This window comes from Acanthaster planci, linkage group LG16, assembly GCF_054643075.1.
Source record: "Acanthaster planci isolate LZ-2023a linkage group LG16, COTS_SCS, whole genome shotgun sequence".
Lineage (NCBI taxonomy): Eukaryota > Metazoa > Echinodermata > Asteroidea > Valvatida > Acanthasteridae > Acanthaster > Acanthaster planci.
The window spans coordinates 10,096,414-10,117,450 of NC_141792.1; the positions used below are offsets into that span (position 1 = coordinate 10,096,414).

General features: G+C 42.1%; 1 long non-coding RNA gene across 17 annotated transcripts in view; it reads left to right on the forward strand.

Annotated features, from left to right (window-relative positions):
* Positions 1-21,037, forward strand: part of LOC147796482 (uncharacterized) — a 48,636-nt gene that overhangs the window by 18,323 nt on the left and 9,276 nt on the right. The window lies entirely within an intron of this gene.

Here is a 21,037-nt window from a genome sequence, read left to right on the forward strand (position 1 = left end):
TAATCAAACAATATTTATTCAGTAGCATCATAAATCATACGTTTCATAATCATCATACATTTGACGTGCCATATGCTGTAATATTTTACTTGAAAATGTTTTACTATCGTTTATATATTATGTGCACTGACAATTCCGAAAAAAATGCATGCAGGATAATTGGTTTTAAAAATTCTTAAAAACGCAGTATTTAAGGTAATACTTGAGCTCATATTTCTAACACCCTAATGTGTCAGACGGAAAAGCAATTGTGTGAGTTATAATACCCGAGAAGATAAGTCTAAACAACTGCCAGAATTCAATACTTCATGTCAGTTGGAGTATATTATCCCCCCGCTAAAATGTTAGCAACTCATCCACACCAACCAATGCTTTCCTTAATTGGTTGCCAAATTGGTTGGCGTTTCTTTTTTACTGTTCCCCCTGCTCTTTCCCCCTCCCCACAGGAATGTTTGTGGACGTAGGTACCACCAGCTAAATCTTTGCAACAACTGGGAAGCGGGTATTTCCAAGATACATGTTCATATGCACTCATCATTATCACTAGTATTATTGGTTTATCAAAAAATCAAAAATTTATTTAAACTTTACCGCAGCCAAGTTAGTTGATTAGTTGGTCCACAATGCCAACCATTTAATGAGTACCAGTAAATAATACGAAGTGAAAAAAATACGCTGAGCTGGTTTGAACCTGGGCCAACCATTTACGTGCGGTAACACCACCAACCCATTTTAACCAAGACGGACAGGACACAGGCTACGCTCCACTACAGTAGATGCGATTATTCCATATAGATTGCAAGCACAAAACGAGTATTTTTTCTATTTCATAGAATTTACAGAAGAAGAACTTGTTCGGTGTATACTGTCTCCTATTTCAGGATTATTTTTATGGCCCTATAAAACGATGAGTATATTGACTATGGCGCGCCCTATCTTTTTACACTTACGTCTTTGTGTGAAGGAGTACGCTGCCACTATGAGGTAATCATTTACTCCAGTCAAAAATGTACATTCCTACATAACTATGCCGGCTGTTGAGTACTAGTTTTGCATATGAAGAGCTGCTAAATCGTTATCGAGAATTTTTGCCAGGCAACCGACGGTTTAGATATTTGCTTCCCTAACCTGTTTTCTTCGCATGAGAGCACTATAGTATTTACTTATATGCTTACGCTGTAAAATATTGCACTTTTCCTATAAACAACTCGTGACTAGCACCGGCCTGCACCAGCAATCACTCACAAACAAAAAAGGGACTTCCCCTTGCTACAAGTCGAGACTTGCCCGACCTGAACTCGTGACCTCTACTTAAAGCGTGGCTCTGTTCAAAGCAAAACACGCTATGTTTACAACCGCCTTAAATAAATGACCTATACATAATATAAAAAAATAATAACAAACATAACAATAAATAAATAACAATATATAAAAAAACATGTCAAGTCAAGTCGTTAGAAAAAATGATAAAAATTTTCAAAACCTAATTATAAATAGAGACATGAGCAACTCACAACACCGACCTCTACTAACGACCTTTAATCGATTAAAAAAGAGGTTCTGTTACGGCCCATAATATATGGAACGCCAAATGTACCAATTTATGATGTTACTTAATAAATATTGCTTGATGATGCCAATCCGTTATGTGAAGTTCATCATTCACTATGTGAAATTCTCTATCTATTGTGTGAAGTTCTCTATCCATTATGTGATGCTGTCAGCCCATGATGTGAGTTGTCAATCTGTTATGTGAAGTTCTCGATCCATGTTGTAATGTTGTCAATCTTTGATATCAAGATGAAGTGGCTACTCAGCAATTGGTTTTGTGTATAGATATATAACGATACAATTCGTATTTCAATTATCATAAAGATGAAGAAGGTAATTTTAAGTACAGGTTTTGCCCTTACACTGACAGACTGTATACCGAGTGCTTATCCATTTTACTCGGGCTGGCCAGCTCAGTGGTTGAGTGGTTAAGGCGTCTCCACTAGTAGTAAGCAGGAGGTTGTGGGTTCGAGTCCCACCCAAGAAAGCTTGTGACTTTTTTCACAATCTCTCGGACAAGCATTGGGTGTACATTGTTAGTTCATATACAAGCGCAAACCCCGTATTGAAAATTAACATCTCCCCAATGCAAAGTACATTGCGTAAATCTTAATGATGAAGAAACGGTATCCATCTTGCTAGGCGATCAACAGCTCCAAGAATGAAAATAATAGGAACATCTTTAATCAGGCCAGGTCGACATCACATTATGGCTTGACAGCATCACGTATTGGATCAAGAATTTCACAAAGTAGATTGAGAACTTCGCATTACAGATTGTCATCACATAATGGATTGAGAACTTGATATTTATTATGAATTGAAATTAACAGCTCAAGAACCGTTTACGTAATTTGAAAACATCACATAATGAATCATACGTTTCATAATCATCATACATTTGACGTGCCATATGCTGTAATATTTTACTTGAAAATGTTTTACTATCGTTTATATATTATGTGCACTGACAATTCCGAAAAAAAAGCATGCAGGATAATTGGTTTTAAAAATTCTTAAAAACACAGTATTTAAGCTAATACTTGAGCTCATATTTCTAACACCCTAATGTGTCAGACGGAAAAGCAATTGTGTGAGTTATAATACCCGAGAAGATAAGTCTAAACAACTGCCAGAATTCAATACTTCATGTCAGTTGGAGTATATTATCCCCCCGCTAAAATGTTAGCAACTCATCCACACCAACCAATGCTTTCCTTAATTGGTTGCCAAATTGGTTGGCGTTCCTTTTTTACTGTTCCCCCTGCTCTTTCCCCCTCCCCACAGGAATGTTTGTGGACGTAGGTACCACCAGCTAAATCTTTGCAACAACTGGGAAGCGGGTATTTCCAAGATACATGTTCATATGCACTCATCATTATCACTAGTATTATTGGTTTATCAAACATTTATTTAAACTTTACCGCAGCCAAGTTAGTTGATTAGTTGGTCCACAATGCCAACCATTTAATGAGTACCAGTAAATAATACGAAGTGAAAAAAATACGCTGAGCTGGTTTGAACCTGGGTCAACCATTTACGTGCGGTAACACCACCAACCCATTTTAACCAAGACGGACAGGACACAGGCTACGCTCCACTACAGTAGATGCGATTATTCCATATAAATTGCAAGCACAAAACGAGTATTTTTTCTATTTCATAGAATTTACAGAAGAAGAACTTGTTCGGTGTATACTGTCTCCTATTTCAGGATTATTTTTATGGCCCTATAAAACGATGAGTATATTGACTATGGCGCGCCCTATCTTTTTACACTTACGTCTTTGTGTGAAGGAGTACGCTGCCACTATGAGGTAATCATTTACTCCAGTCAAAAATGTACATTCCTACATAACTATGCCGGCTGTTGAGTACTAGTTTTGCATATGAAGAGCTGCTAAATCGTTATCGAGAATTTTTGCCAGGCAACCGACGGTTTAGATATTTGCTTCCCTAACCTGTTTTCTTCGCATGAGAGCACTATAGTATTTACTTATATGCTTACGCTGTAAAATATTGCACTTTTCCTATAAACAACTCGTGACTAGCACCGGCCTGCACCAGCAATCACTCACAAACAAAAAAGGGACTTCCCCTTGCTACAAGTCGAGACTTGCCCGACCTGAACTTGTGACCTCTACTTAAAGCGTGGCTCTGTTCAAAGCAAAACACGCTATGTTTACAACCGCCTTAAATAAATGACCTATATATAAAAAACAATATATAAAAACATGTCAAGTCGTTAGAAAAATGATAAAAATTTTCAAAACCTAATTATAAATAGAGACATGAGCAACTCACAACACCGACCTCTACTAACGGCCTTTAATCGATTTAGGAAGGCGTTTTTAGAAGATCTTGTCAAGCGGTATGATATTCCATTACCGGCACCAAAAACAACCAAAACCCGTAGATCTCATACAAAACCCGAGCTTATTGAAGCCATACGGGCAGATCAAAAACAATTTAGGTATCTCCCGCGTCAGTCATATCGGCAGCTGTTGAAAACGGTTCAAAAATATAATATTCCTTTCGCAAACAAAGAGAAATACGTCAAACAGGACTTTATTGAAGCGATTAAAGCTTACACTCAGCCCGAGGAAATTGCGGAAGTAGACAATAGAAACGTGAGGCGCTTTAAAGGTAACTACCGCAATTGGGAATTGATACCCCGTTTCTTTGAATATGACCTCGTGCACTTTTTTGATTTTTACAAAACTTTCATCGAGAAAAAAGCTTGGGAACAACTAAAAGAAATTGGTTCGTACAAATTGCAAACAAATATCAAAGTTCAGTTTAGATTGGAAAAACCCGAGAAAACTGAATTTGGCGTATTCCCCTTTCCGAGCGACAACGATGCAGTCGCAAATAAAGCCGACGTTAAAAACGCACTCACAGAGGGAAAAACAAATAAAAGAGGTGGAGGCTCATTCACAAAAAGGCTCGGGTTGGATCTTTGGCAAAGTTGTCGCTTTCTACATCAACGTGGTTAAATATAATCCAGTGGGTTCTTCTTACATTCCGTTGCCTAAGGAACTGTTAGACAAAAAAGCAATCATAAACGTCCAAAATAAAGATCAAGAATGTATCCGATGGGCGTTGCGGGCAGCTTTAAAATTATATTCAGACGGAGTCAAAAGTCAGCTAGAAACAAATCCAAAATATAAAATAAATAAGGAACGAACATCGACTTACAGGTCAGAATCAGATGGTTTAAATTTTACAAACATAACCTTTCCAACACCCATATCTCAGATCCCACATATCGAATCACAAAATAACTTGGCGATCAATGTGTTTGGTTACACCAAAAAAGACGGTCTTTACATTCTTTACAAAAGCAAGCGTCCAGAAGAACCGATCAATTTACTTTACTTTACCCGAGATGACGAAAATCACTATTGTTGGATTAAGAACTTTTCTCGGTTGACGAGTGATATCGATCATCACGAGCATAAGAAACACTGGTGTTTTAATTGCATGTCGCATTTCCAAACGGAAGAAAAGTTAACCAGGCACAAAGAAGATTGTCAAGGCTTAAACGTTCCCACATGTACGGTCGAGTTGCCCGCCAAAGGCGAAAATATACTCAAGTTCAAAAATTACAAAAATAAACAAGACGCGCCTTTTGTCATTTACGCCGATTTTGAGTCTGTTTTAGAAAAACTACCGCCGACAGATACAAACACGGTCAAAACACAGATTCACAAGCCTTGTGGATACTCATACGCGGTCGTCAGATGCGATGGAGTTTGCACTAGCCAAAAGACGTACAGAGGTCAAGACGCGGCTGTTAATTTTGTACAGTCACTTTCTCAGGAAACAAAGAAGATCAACGAAACGTTTAAAAACAAAGCGAAGTTGATCTGGTCACCCGAGTTCCAAAAAATCTACGAAAAATGTAATAGCTGTTGGATCTGCGAAAAGTTGATAGATCGAGCGAAGCGAGCGGAAGAATTTCAATGCCAATGTGATATTCCAAATGAACCAAAAACAAAAGCTGACAAAATTGCTTTCTGTCATAAAAATGAAGCTGGGTTCAGAGAATGGATATGTATGACGTGCGAAAAGCCCATCAATAATTTTAGAAAGGTCAGAGATCATTGTCACGTGACGGGGAAGTACCGAGGCCCTGCGCACGCCAGTTGTAATCTCAAGTTAAGAATCGTGGCCAATCAAACACCCATTCCGGTTATTTTACATAATTTAGAAAAATACGACGCGCACTTGATTATGCAGGGCGCTCACAAATTTTGCGGGAAATCAATTATGTTGATCGCTAAAAATACTCATGAGTCTATATACTCATAGGGGTAAATTCCCTTTTCCAAGAGTAAATGACTGTTATTTGGAAACCTTTCGCAAAGTAAGTTAAAATCATCGGGTGAACAATTTTTAACCAACCGATCTGGCGAAGCCGCCATGAAATGAAATGAGTCTAAAAACCTGAGTTGGCCAAAGGAGAACGAGATGTAATTTTCAGTATTTTTAGCGATCAACATAATTGATTTCCCGTAAAATTTGTGAGCGCCCTGCATAATCAAGTGCGCGTCGTATTTTTCTAAATTATGTAAAATAACCGGAATGGGTGTTTGATTGGCCACGATTCTTAACTTGAGATTACAACTGGCGTGCGCAGGGCCTCGGTACTTCCCCGTCACGTGACAATGATCTCTGACCTTTCTAAAATTATTGATGGGCTTTTCGCACGTCATACATATCCATTCTCTGAACCCAGCTTCATTTTTATGACAGAAAGCAATTTTGTCAGCTTTTGTTTTTGGTTCATTTGGAATATCACATTGGCATTGAAATTCTTCCGCTCGCTTCGCTCGATCTATCAACTTTTCGCAGATCTAACAGCTATTACTTTTTCGTAGATTTTTTGGAACTCGGGTGACCAGATCAACTTCGCTTTGTTTTTAAACGTTTCGTTGATCTTCTTTGTTTCCTGAGAAAGTGACTGTACAAAATTAACAGCCGCGTCTTGACCTCTGTACGTCTTTTGGCTAGTGCAAACTCCATCGCATCTGACGACCGCGTATGAGTATTGTGGCGGGACAACTGACACCTTTTTGTGGCGGACCAGCAGACTGGCCGGATCGGAGATAGAATTGACCTGGCCTACCGCACAAATATATTTATTTGACCTTACGCAAGAATGAGCGGCTATCCAAACGCAAGGGGGGATATCAGTTAACGAACGGTGGACTATGCCTTAGGGGCTGTTCGTTTGGTGGAAGTTTACCACCGCTCTGTGATTAGGTAATTGATCCCAATGTCAATAAAGATTACAGTTAATGTCAATACAAGTGATACAGGACTGACTAAATCTCACGGTGACCAGTGATCTCTAAGGCAATTATATGATTGGTTTATTCAATGTCAGTGCTCAGTTATCCGTTATATACAACAGCAATTAACTATATACAAAATTATCCTCACGGGGAGATAGTCCTATGTGGTCAACTGCACCACGAACGTGATTAATCAGCCTTATCCTTAACCTACACCAGAATAACCCTCGCAGTGATCAGGGTAAACCCTCACGGTGATCAGGGTAACCCTCACAATAACCAGGTAACCCTCACAGTGATCAGGGTAGCCCTCAAATCTAAATAAATAATCTACTGATGGCTTATAACTGATAAGTCTTGACCACACAAGCAATTACAATCTTCGTAACTGTACAACACAACAGGGTACACTTATACAAGAATAATCTGTACTGCCTTACAAAGCAACACAGTTCCCAAACTGCAACAAGGTTTCAGGTGACTTAAATAACCCTCACCCACTTCAAGTTATTATGAAATAACACAGGTAAGTTGATTAAGAAGGCGATTATAATAGTCCTCACCAGACTCTAACGGAAACCTGCACCCGGTAAACCTCAACGAGGAAAGCAAGCTCCCAGACCAGGACCGCAACCAACCGTCGCTATGCCAACAAGCATGGAACAACGGCACACAATCCTTCTAGTCTAAGCTTCGCTAATTCCCCAATTAACTGATTCGCTCGGGTTCCCTAACCCTATAATCTACCGCTTCTTAAATAAACGAGACTGTCTAACGATTCGCAATCTTCAAAGAGATCTGATATAATCGGCAGCTCCGGCAACTGAGAACAAGCACCACACTAACCGATCGCACCGGGTACACTTGAGGTAGATCCCCAACCACCAGCGGTCGTACGTCAGATTTACTCGTACACTCGGAATACAACACAACTCCACAGAGCTCTGGTTAGCACGCTGCCATCTTGAGAAGTCCCGGCAACCCACGCAGCCAGCGCCCAGACCTAAGGTAATGCGCACCTCTGATTGGTTGCCGCGCGCATGTTTAATGCATGATTAAGACGCTCCTGAATTATTAATGACCCAGACTAAACACAAGTCTGCGCAGCTACCCTGTTTCGCCACACAGGCCCCAGCTAAGCTTAGCCCGTCCCGGGTTAAAACGCTTAACCGAAATATTAAAAGAAACAGGGGTAATAGAAATTTATACAGCATAACATGTGAGGTTTACCTGAAACCACACAATACATGTTATACAATTAAAAACCATTCCATGAGATCTAGTTGATCAACCTCACATACGTGTTACACAAACACATCCATTACTGTACCTGCACGTGCAACCACGCTCAAGCAACTTACCTGAGGCTTACCTAGTAATCCTCATACACCATAATTAACATAAATTATGCACTGTCGAATTATAAAATATACGAACTTTTGTAACTTTATAAAATGCTTTAGAAAACCTTACAGAGATAACTTATATGAAAATTTAAGAACACTTCAACACATTTTACAAGGAGAAAACGCTAGTTTGGGTCCGCAACTTTAAGATAAATTATGGTGAATCGTCTATTTACAAATAATCGTAGGCAATCAAAAATCATGAATAAAAAACAAATATTGAATTTGAATAATTCTGATTAGGAAGATAAAAGCTATAATTAAGCTTGGGTTGAGTAGCAGCTGGCGTCCACCACCTTCTTGTACTTGGCAGTTGTGGTCTCCTCGTGGACCAGCTCACCGTCTAGGAAGGTTCGCCTAGGTGGATCCGCTCCTCTAAGCAGGGCTGCTGTCCTCCTACACCTCTCCGGTGGCTCATCTAATGTCGTTCTCGAACTCCATGATCCAAGTGTTGCCACTGTCACTTTGGGGCAGTGGCCCCAGCAAGTCCACAGCCACTCACTCCATGGGCTCGCTCATCAAATACTGCTTGGGGGGGGGGAATTCTCCTCTTGGCAGGAGCTTTCCTCCTCGCACACAGATCACAGCTCCTAACGAATGACCTCACATCTGCGGTCATCCCAGGCCAGTAGTACCGCAACTTGGCCTTAGCCAAGATTTTCGTGACCCCAAGGTGACCGCTAGTCTGACCTCCGTGTAGCTCCTGCAGTACAACCTTTCTCAATTTCTCAGGCAGTACCAGTCGCCACCTAATCGACTTCCCGTCATCGGACTCCCAACTTCGGTACAGGACACCATCGCGCACCCCCAACTGATCCCATGAGGACCATAGGGTCTTGTGCGCCGAGGATGCGGCTGATACAGTCTCCCAAACCGGGCGGCTGTCCGACTCCTCTTTAGCCCTCACAATCCAACCAATACTTTGATCGTCAAGTTGTGCCCCCCTTACTTCATCCCTAGACCAGTGTGGTTCGGCAAAGATGCCCCTCACGTCTGCCTCAGGAACTGATAAGTCAGAGTCAACCTCACGGCGACTCTCCTTCTCAGACACAACCGTTGGATTTCCGGCAACTTCCGTTGCCCCTTTCATATCAGACCGACCACACTGTTTACAGACCTTCCTAGACAACCCGTCAGCATTTCCATGTTACGTCCAGGTCTGTGCTGAATGGACACGTCATACTCGGAGATTACCTCAAGCCACCGAGCAAGCTGACCCTCGGGGTTCTTAAAATCAAGTAACCACCTAAGAGCAGCATGATCGGTGCGAAGTAAAACTTTCCGACCATACAGATACTGTTTGAACTTCTTCAGATAGACAACTACCGCTAAAAGTTCTCTCCGGGTAACACAATAGTTCCTCTCGGCCTTGCTGAGCTTGCGGCTTGCAAAGGCCAGGACCTTCTCATGACCCTCATGGACCTGGGACAAAACTGCCCCCAGTCCATCCCCACTCGCGTCCGTGTCCAAAACGTAATCAGACTCAGGTATGGGATATGCCAACACAGGTGCAGTCTGCAGCCTCAGTTTCAACTCTTCAAATGCCTCTTGGCAGGCATCCGTCCATCGAAACTCTCTTGACTTTTCAGTCAGCGCATGCAGAGGCGACGCTACCTCGGCAAATCCCCTAATAAACTTCCTGTAATAAGAAGCGAGGCCTAAAAAGCTTCGAACTTCTCGGACACACTTAGGTGTGGGCCACTCAGCCACACCTTCAGACGACACTACATGACCCAAATAGGTCACAGAGCGCTGGAACAAAAAGCACTTACTAGGCTTCAACTTCAATCCAGCTTTTCGGAGTCTGGAGAGAACGACTCGAAGCCGTTCAATCTCCTCTCTCTCAGTCCTGCCATAAACAATGACATCATCCAGGTAGATGAGCAGTGTCTCCCACTGGAGACCCGCCATCACCTTCTCCATCAACCTCTCGAACGTCGCAGGGGCGTTACAAAGACCAAAGGGCATGCAACGCCACCTATACAACCCGTTCCGCACCACAAAGGTTGATTTCTGGCTCGCGTCCTCGTCGAGGGCGACCTGCCAATATCCCGACGCCAAATAAAGCGTCGAGAACCACTTTGCCCCTGCTAACGCATCTAGCGTCTCATCAATACGAGGGACAGGGTAAGCATCTTTGATTGTTACCCTATTCAACCCTCTGTAATTGACACAAAATCGTCGGGTCCCGTCCTTCTTCCGGACCAGCACCACGTTTGCAGCCCAGGGACTGTCAGATGGTTCTATAATGCCCCTCTTCTGCAAATCTTCCACCTGCCTCATTATTTCCTGTTGGTTACACAGGGGATGACGCCTTGGCCGCTCCTTAATAGGCCTCGCGGCGCCAGTATTGATCTGGTGTTTTACCACATCAGTCTGCCCTATGTCCTCATTACCACGGGAAAATACGTCCTGATATTCAATCAAACAAGCCTTCACCTCCTCATGATACTCCTCACCAATGTTGATCTTACACTGGTCATACAGATCATGCAGGTGACTCGGCAGGTCTCCATAGACCTCACACTCATGGTTCTCACCAGGCAGGACTATGGAGTCAGCCTCAACCGCAGCAATTGTACCAACAGCTGTCCCCTTTCGGACAACGCGTCTCTCCTCATTCGGATTAAATATCCGCAGCGGTAGAGACTCGGCGTTTGGCTCCACCAGCGACCGGGCTAAAACTAACCCTCGCTGAGCCAATTCGCCACCACCTTCCACAGGTTCAACCAAGGCCGGCTGTCGCATTGCCTCACAGGTACTGGCTACAGTACCAGGCACAATAGCCTCATGGCCCGCTGGGATCTCGGTGGTTTCCGCCACCAATACTCGACCGACAAACGGCTCACCAGCACCATTAGTACACCTTGATCTTTCTCCATTCAGCCTCAACTCCAACCTTCCAAAATCTAAGTTACCTCTGGTAGGTAACAGGAAGTCCATCCCTAATATACCCTCACACTTCATGTCGGCAAAAATTACCCTAACCGGGTAAACTGTTTTGCCTATTTGTATATCGACCCAAGCAGTACCCATTGTTGCTAATGGACTGCCATCAACTTGCCGAATGCTGGCCTCTTCCGCTTCCAGCACAGGCCTTTGCTCCTTGGGAATTTTATGATAAACAACACTACTGATTAAAGTGTCTGTTGACCCTGAATCAACTAAGAACCGACACTTCGCCCCTCTAACGACTCCATCGACAAACAGCCCACACCTTGGCCGGGAAACAGACTTGGGCTGAGCACCTAGTGGTTCTCTGCCTTTTTCTGTCCTGTGCCTCTGGTTGGCTTCGTTTGTTCCTCGTTTGGGCACTCGGGGAGGTCCAGCCTGCCCCTTTCTCTCTTTCCGAGGCTTGGTACATTCCTTGGCAAAATGACCAACCTCTTTACACCTGAAGCACTTCAACACACAAGGCTTCTTTTTCTCTAGTTTCGGCGACAGCCTCGCTGGAGGCTTATCGTCACCCTGGCTCAGCCCCTTACTCGTGAACTCAGTCAACATCTTGACCACCTGATCTATCTTCTTGGCTTGCTGCCCAGCATTCTCCTCCAACTTCTGCAAACGCTCTACGGTGCCCGAGTCCATGGCCCTTGTGAATTTCGTTGGCTTCTTCTCTACTCGCCTTTCACTCTCAACTTTCTCAAAATTCTCAGTCTCTATAGCTGCACGTATCGCCTCGTCCAGTGTCTTCGGACGGGCGCGATAAATGCCTTCCCGGACCACCTGACTCGACACAGCATCCATGAAGTGATTTTTCCCCAGGCGCTCACGTGCCTCTTCGGGAATCTCTGGATAGGATTTCACCACCAACTCACGGACTGCCTGCCCCAGTTCTTGAAGACTCTCCTTCAACCCCTGACGTCGGCTCCTTAAGTCCACGAGGTAGTGCTCAGCCTGTTGGCTGGGACCAAACCTCCTGTTTAGAACCTGAACAAGTTCTTCAAACGTGAACTTCTTGGACCCGTCGCCAAGAATACGGAGCGCATCACCCTGGAGGCTAGCAGCCAAGAACTCGGTTGCCTGCTCCTCACTCCACTGATTCACCTTCCTACACGCCTCAAAGTGGCGGTAGTACTCGTTCCAAAGAACTTTACTGTTATACCGATCGGGGGTAATCGTAGGCCTTCGAGGCCTACCGCCGGGTGTACCATAACCCTCACTACCCACCAACCTAGACTCCCTTTTTAGTGGCCAAGGGCCAACTCCAGGTAAGTCCACCTTATCGACAACTTTGTCAGATTTCTCCACAGTAGGGCGAGTAAGAAAACTCAACAACTCACTGTGTAACCCTCGCTCTTTCTCGGCGCAATCAACCTCATGGTTCAAAAACGGATTGGTGCTAGGACTACGCATGGGAATAGGCCTCACAGGCGTACTCTCAGCGTGCCTCGGCACTTCCTTCGAAACCAATTCTGGCGATGTGCCAACACAGGAACGCTCTCTTGCCTTCAAGTCATACCCGAGGGTACCCTTAGGCAATTTCCAGCTGATTTCAGAATCAACTTCAACCAGAGGTGTATCCCTACTCTTAGGGGTATCCTCATTCAGCGTTTTAGGCTGTGTACCTTTCTTGACAGCCTCCAACTCTGCGGACAAACGGTCCCTCTCCCACTTTAACCACTGAACCTCCATTCTTGACCGGTTCAGCTCGTCCAGGACAGAACCCTTGTCAGCCCCCATCGAGCTAACACCACTGTCCTTAACCACGCTCATACTGGAGTTTCCTCCTGAGCAGGGATCTCAGTCTCAACTAGACTCTCTAGACTCGGCCACCGGCCACTTGGCGATACTGGTAACTCACAGGCAAACTCAGGCTGCGGGACTCCCAGTCCCAAGCCTCCAGAATTTACCAAGCTTTGTATACCTACTGCCACCCGGTGAGTTCTCAACAGGATTGGCAGTTGCTGTCCTGCAGTACGTCGCAAGGATCGCAACTCCGCTCGAATCCTAAACAGAATCCCCACCAATGTCACCAGCCCAATAACGAATACAATGTACAAGGCAGTAACTACCCAGGTAAGCATAACCCGCCTACCTCGTTACAATTACCCTCGCTGTGCACCTCTGTGAGGCACATCCACTTCACAACAAATGACAAAAATTTTACTCTTTATTGGTAAATACAACTATAACAAAAACACAGATATCCCACTTCTGACACCATTTGTGGCGGGACAACTGACACCTTTTTGTGGCGGACCAGCAGACTGGCCGGATCGGAGATAGAATTGACCTGGCCTACCGCACAAATATATTTATTTGACCTTACGCAAGAATGAGCGGCTATCCAAACGCAAGGGGGGATATCAGTTAACGAACGGTGGACTATGCCTTAGGGGCTGTTCGTTTGGTGGAAGTTTACCACCGCTCTGTGATTAGGTAATTGATCCCAATGTCAATAAAGATTACAGTTAATGTCAATACAAGTGATACAGGACTGACTAAATCTCACGGTGACCAGTGATCTCTAAGGCAATTATATGATTGGTTTATTCAATGTCAGTGCTCAGTTATCCGTTATATACAACAGCAATTAACTATATACAAAATTATCCTCACGGGGAGATAGTCCTATGTGGTCAACTGCACCACGAACGTGATTAATCAGCCTTATCCTTAACCTACACCAGAATAACCCTCGCAGTGATCAGGGTAAACCCTCACGGTGATCAGGGTAACCCTCACAATAACCAGGTAACCCTCACAGTGATCAGGGTAGCCCTCAAATCTAAATAATTAATCTACTGATGGCTTATAACTGATAAGTCTTGACCACACAAGCAATTACAATCTTCGTAACTGTACAACACAACAGGGTACACTTATACAAGAATAATCTGTACTGCCTTACAAAGCAACACAGTTCCCAAACTGCAACAAGGTTTCAGGTGACTTAAATAACCCTCACCCACTTCAAGTTATTATGAAATAACACAGGTAAGTTGATTAAGAAGGCGATTATAATAGTCCTCACCAGACTCTAACGGAAACCTGCACCCGGTAAACCTCAACGAGGAAAGCAAGCTCCCAGACCAGGACCGCAACCAACCGTCGCTATGCCAACAAGCATGGAACAACGGCACACAATCCTTCTAGTCTAAGCTTCGCTAATTCCCCAATTAACTGGTTCGCTCGGGTTCCCTAACCCTATAATCTACCGCTTCTTAAATAAACGAGACTGTCTAACGATTCGCAATCTTCAAAGAGATCTGATATAATCGGCAGCTCCGGCAACTGAGAACAAGCACCACACTAACCGATCGCACCGGGTACACTTGAGGTAGATCCCCAACCACCAGCGGTCGTACGTCAGATTTACTCGTACACTCGGAATACAACACAACTCCACAGAGCTCTGGTTAGCACGCTGCCATCTTGAGAAGTCCCGGCAACCCACGCAGCCAGCGCCCAGACCTAAGGTAATGCGCGCCTCTGATTGGTTGCCGCGCGCATGTTTAATGCATGATTAAGACGCTCCTGAATTATTAATGACCCAGACTAAACACAAGTCTGCGCAGCTACCCTGTTTCGCCACAGTATCCACAAGGCTTGTGAATCTGTGTTTTGACCGTGTTTGTATCTGTCGGCGTAAATGACAAAAGGCGCGTCTTGTTTATTTTTGTAATTTTTGAACTTGAGTATATTTTCGCCTTTGGCGGGCAACTCGACCGTACATGTGGGAACGTTTAAGCCTTGACAATCTTCTTTGTGCCTGGTTAACTTTTCTTCCGTTTGGAAATGCGACATGCAATTAAAACACCAGTGTTTCTTATGCTCGTGATGATCGATATCACTCGTCAACCGAGAAAAGTTCTTAATCCAACAATAGTGATTTTCGTCATCTCGGGTAAAGTAAAGTAAATTGATCGGTTCTTCTGGACGCTTGCTTTTGTAAAGAATGTAAAGACCGTCTTTTTTGGTGTAACCAAACACATTGATCGCCAAGTTATTTTGTGATTCGATATGTGGGATCTGAGATATGGGTGTTGGAAAGGTTATGTTTGTAAAATTTAAACCATCTGATTCTGACCTGTAAGTCGATGTTCGTTCCTTATTTACTTTATATTTTGGATTTGTTTCTAGCTGACTTTTGACTCCGTCTGAATATAATTTTAAAGCTGCCCGCAACGCCCATCGGATACATTCTTGATCTTTATTTTGGACGTTTATGGTTGCTTTTTTGTCTAACAGTTCCTTAGGCAACGGAATGTAAGAAGAACCCACTGGATTATATTTAACCACGTTGATATAGAAAGCGACAACTTTGTCAAAGATCCAACCCGAGCCTTTTTGTGTATGAGCCTCCACCTCTTTTATTTGTTTTTCCCTCTGTGAGTGCGTTTTTAACGTCGGCTTTATTTGCGACTGCATCGTTGTCGCTCGGAAAGGGGAATACGCCAAATTCAGTTTTCTCGGGTTTTTCCAATCTAAACTGAATTTTGATATTTGTTTGCAATTTGTACGAACCAATTTCTTTTAGTTGTTCCCAAGCTTTTTTCTCGATGAAAGTTTTGTAAAAATCAAAAAAGTGCACGAGGTCATATTCAAAGAAACGGGGTATCAATTCCCAATTGCGGTAGTTACCTTTAAAGCGCCTCACGTTTCTATTGTCTACTTCCGCAATTTCCTCGGGCTGAGTGTAAGCTTTAATCGCTTCAATAAAGTCCTGTTTGACGTATTTCTCTTTGTTTGCGAAAGGAATATTATATTTTTGAACCGTTTTCAACAGCTGCCGATATGACTGACGCGGGAGATACCTAAATTGTTTTTGATCTGCCCGTATGGCTTCAATAAGCTCGGGTTTTGTATGAGATCTACGGGTTTTGGTTGTTTTTGGTGCCGGTAATGGAATATCATACCGCTTGACAAAATCTTCTAAAAACGCCTTCCTAAGTCCTTCCTAAGGTCACGAGTTCAGGTCGGGCAAGTCTCGACTTGTAGCAAGGGGAAGTCCCTTTTTTGTTTGTGAGTGATTGCTGGTGCAGGCCGGTGCTAGTCACGAGTTGTTTATAGGAAAAGTGCAATATTTTACAGCGTAAGCATATAAGTAAATACTATAGTGCTCTCATGCGAAGAAAACAGGTTAGGGAAGCAAATATCTAAACCGTCGGTTGCCTGGCAAAAATTCTCGATAACGATTTAGCAGCTCTTCATATGCAAAACTAGTACTCAACAGCCGGCATAGTTATGTAGGAATGTACATTTTTGACTGGAGTAAATGATTACCTCATAGTGGCAGCGTACTCCTTCACACAAAGACGTAAGTGTAAAAAGATAGGGCGCGCCATAGTCAATATACTCATCGTTTTATAGGGCCATAAAAATAATCCTGAAATAGGAGACAGTATACACCGAACAAGTTCTTCTTCTGTAAATTCTATGAAATAGAAAAAATACTCGTTTTGTGCTTGCAATTTATATGGAATAATCGCATCTACTGTAGTGGAGCGTAGCCTGTGTCCTGTCCGTCTTGGTTAAAATGGGTTGGTGGTGTTACCGCACGTAAATGGTTGACCCAGGTTCAAACCAGCTCAGCGTATTTTTTTCACTTCGTATTATTTACTGGTACTCATTAAATGGTTGGCATTGTGGACCAACTAATCAACTAACTTGGCTGCGGTAAAGTTTAAATAAATGTTTGATAAACCAATAATACTAGTGATAATGATGAGTGCATATGAACATGTATCTTGGAAATACCCGCTTCCCAGTTGTTGCAAAAATTTAGCTGGTGGTACCTACGTCCACAAACATTCCTGTGGGGAGGGGGAAAGAGCAGGGGGAACAGTAAAAAAGGAACGCCAACCAATTTGGCAACCAATTAAGGAAAGCATTGGTTGGTGTGGATGAGTTGCTAACATTTTAGCGGGGGGATAATATACTCCAACTGACATGAAGTATTGAATTCTGGCAGTTGTTTAGACTTATCTTCTCGGGTATTATAACTCACACAATTGCTTTTCCGTCTGACACATTAGGGTGTTAGAAATATGAGCTCAAGTATTAGCTTAAATACTGTGTTTTTAAGAATTTTTTAAACCAATTATCCTGCATGCATTTTTTTCGGAATTGTCAGTGCACATAATATATAAACGATAGTAAAACATTTTCAAGTAAAATATTACAGCATATGGCACGTCAAATGTATGATGATTATGAAACGTATGATTTATGATGCTACTGAATAAATATTGTTTGATTATGTGGTCAGTCATTATGTGATGTTTTCAAATTACGTAAACGGTTCTTGAGCTGTTAATTTCAATTCATAATAAATATCAAGTTCTCAATCCATTATGTGATGACAATCTGTAATGCGAAGTTCTCAATCTACTTTGTGAAATTCTTGATCCAATACGTGATGCTGTCAAGCCATAATGTGATGTCGACCTGGCCTGATTAAAGATGTTCCTATTATTTTCATTCTTGGAGCTGTTGATCGCCTAGCAAGATGGATACCGTTTCTTCATCATTAAGATTTACGCAATGTACTTTGCATTGGGGAGATGTTAATTTTCAATACGGGGTTTGCGCTTGTATATGAACTAACAATGTACACCCAATGCTTGTCCGAGAGATTGTGAAAAAAAGTCACAAGCTTTCTTGGGTGGGACTCGAACCCACAACCTCCTGCTTACTACTAGTGGAGACGCCTTAACCACTCAACCACTGAGCTGGCCAGCCCGAGTAAAATGGATAAGCACTCGGTATACAGTCTGTCAGTGTAAGGGCAAAACCTGTACTTAAAATTACCTTCTTCATCTTTATGATAATTGAAATACGAATTGTATTGTTATATATCTATACACAAAACCAATTGCTGAGTAGCCACTTCATCTTGATATCAAAGATTGACAACATTACAACATGGATCGAGAACTTCACATAACAGATTGACAACTCACATCATGGGCTGACAGCATCACATAATGGATAGAGAACTTCACACAATAGATAGAGAATTTCACATAGTGAATGATGAACTTCACATAACGGATTGGCATCATCAAGCAATATTTATTAAGTAACATCATAAATTGGTACATTTGGCGTTCCATATATTATGGGCCGTAACAGAACCTCTTTTTTAATCGATTAAAGGCCGTTAGTAGAGGTCGGTGTTGTGAGTTGCTCATGTCTCTATTTATAATTAGGTTTTGAAAAATTTTATCATTTTTTCTAACGACTTGACTTGACATGTTTTTTTATATATTGTTATTTATTTATTGTTATGTTTGTTATTATTTTTTTATATTATGTATAGGTCATTTATTTAAGGCGGTTGTAAACATAGCGTGTTTTGCTTTGAACAGAGCCACGCTTTAAGTAGAGGTCACGAGTTCAGGTCGGGCAAGTCTCGACTTGTAGCAAGGGGAAGTCCCTTTTTTGTTTGTGAGTGATTGCTGGTGCAGGCCGGTGCTAGTCACGAGTTGTTTATAGGAAAAGTGCAATATTTTACAGCGTAAGCATATAAGTAAATACTATAGTGCTCTCATGCGAAGAAAACAGGTTAGGGAAGAAAATATCTAAACCGTCGGTTGCCTGGCAAAAATTCTCGATAACGATTTAGCAGCTCTTCATATGCAAAACTAGTACTCAACAGCCGGCATAGTTATGTAGGAATGTACATTTTTGACTGGAGTAAATGATTACCTCATAGTGGCAGCGTACTCCTTCACACAAAGACGTAAGTGTAAAAAGATAGGGCGCGCCATAGTCAATATACTCATCGTTTTATAGGGCCATAAAAATAATCCTGAAATAGGAGACAATATACACCGAACAAGTTCTTCTTCTGTAAATTCTATGAAATAGAAAAAATACTCGTTTTGTGCTTGCAATTTATATGGAATAATCGCATCTACTGTAGTGGAGCGTAGCCTGTGTCCTGTCCGTCTTGGTTAAAATGGGTTGGTGGTGTTACCGCACGTAAATGGTTGGCCCAGGTTCAAACCAGCTCAGCGTATTTTTTTCACTTCGTATTATTTACTGGTATTCATTAAATGGTTGGCATTGTGGACCAACTAATCAACTAACTTGGCTGCGGTAAAGTTTAAATAAATGTTTGATAAACCAATAATACTAGTGATAATGATGAGTGCATATGAACATGTATCTTGGAAATACCCGCTTCCCAGTTGTTGCAAAGATTTAGCTGGTGGTACCTACGTCCACAAACATTCCTGTGGGGAGGGGGAAAGAGCAGGGGGAACAGTAAAAAAGGAACGCCAACCAATTTGGCAACCAATTAAGGAAAGCATTGGTTGGTGTGGATGAGTTGCTAACATTTTCGCGGGGGGATAATATACTCCAACTGACATGAAGTATTGAATTCTGGCAGTTGTTTAGACTTATCTTCTCGGGTATTATAACTCACACAATTGCTTTTCCGTCTGACACATTAGGGTGTTAGAAATATGAGCTCAAGTATTAGCTTAAATACTGTGTTTTTAAGAATTTTTTAAACCAATTATCCTGCATGCTTTTTTTTTCGGAATTGTCAGTGCACATAATATATAAACGATAGTAAATCATTTTCAAGTAAAATATTACAGCATATGGCACGTCAAATGTATGATGATTATGAAACGTATGATTTATGATGCTACTGAATAAATATTGTTTGATTATGTGGTCAGTCATTATGTGATGTTTTCAAATTACGTAAACGGTTCTTGAGCTGTTAATTTCAATTCATAATAAATATCAAGTTCTCAATCCATTATGTGATGACAATCTGTAATGCGAAGTTCTCAATCTACTTTGTGAAATTCTTGATCCAATACGTGATGCTGTCAAGCCATAATGTGATGTCGACCTGGCCTGATTAAAGATGTTCCTATTATTTTCATTCTTGGAGCTGTTGATCGCCTAGCAAGATGGATACCGTTTCTTCATCATTAAGATTTACGCAATGTACTTTGCATTGGGGAGATGTTAATTTTCAATACGGGGTTTGCGCTTGTATATGAACTAACAATGTACACCCAATGCTTGTCCGAGAGATTGTGAAAAAAGTCACAAGCTTTCTTGGGTGGGACTCGAACCCACAACCTCCTGCTTACTACTAGTGGAGACGCCTTAACCACTCAACCACTGAGCTGGCCAGCCCGAGTAAAATGGATAAGCACTCGGTATACAGTCTGTCAGTGTAAGGGCAAAACCTGTACTTAAAATTACCTTCTTCATCTTTATGATAATTGAAATACGAATTGTATCGTTATATATCTATACACAAAACCAATTGCTGAGTAGCCACTTCATCTTGATATCAAAGATTGACAACATTACAACATGGATCGAGAACTTCACATAACAGATTGACAACTCACATCATGGGCTGACAGCATCACATAATGGATAGAGAACTTCACACAATAGACAGAGAATTTCACATAGTGAATGATGAACTTCACATAACGGATTGGCATCATCAAGCAATATTTATTAAGTAACATCATAAATTGGTACATTTGGCGTTCCATATATTATGGGCCGTAACAGAACCTCTTTTTTTCAGAACTACATACCAGTACTGATAAAAGAAAATTGTTTGCACGGTGTTACCGCCGTAAAGGTGGGAACCAAAAGGGCGTACGCGGTATGCGGAAGTTAAAACAATTTTGTAAAAAAGCGCAACACAATTTTTTTTCATTTACAGGGCCTGAGAAAAAAAAGGCGCTTTTGCTCATGATGTATAAATGGATAGGTTTACTACTTTGTGGAGACACGTCGCCTATTGTTTCAGTGAAGACAGTCGGAACATAAGTCTTGGCA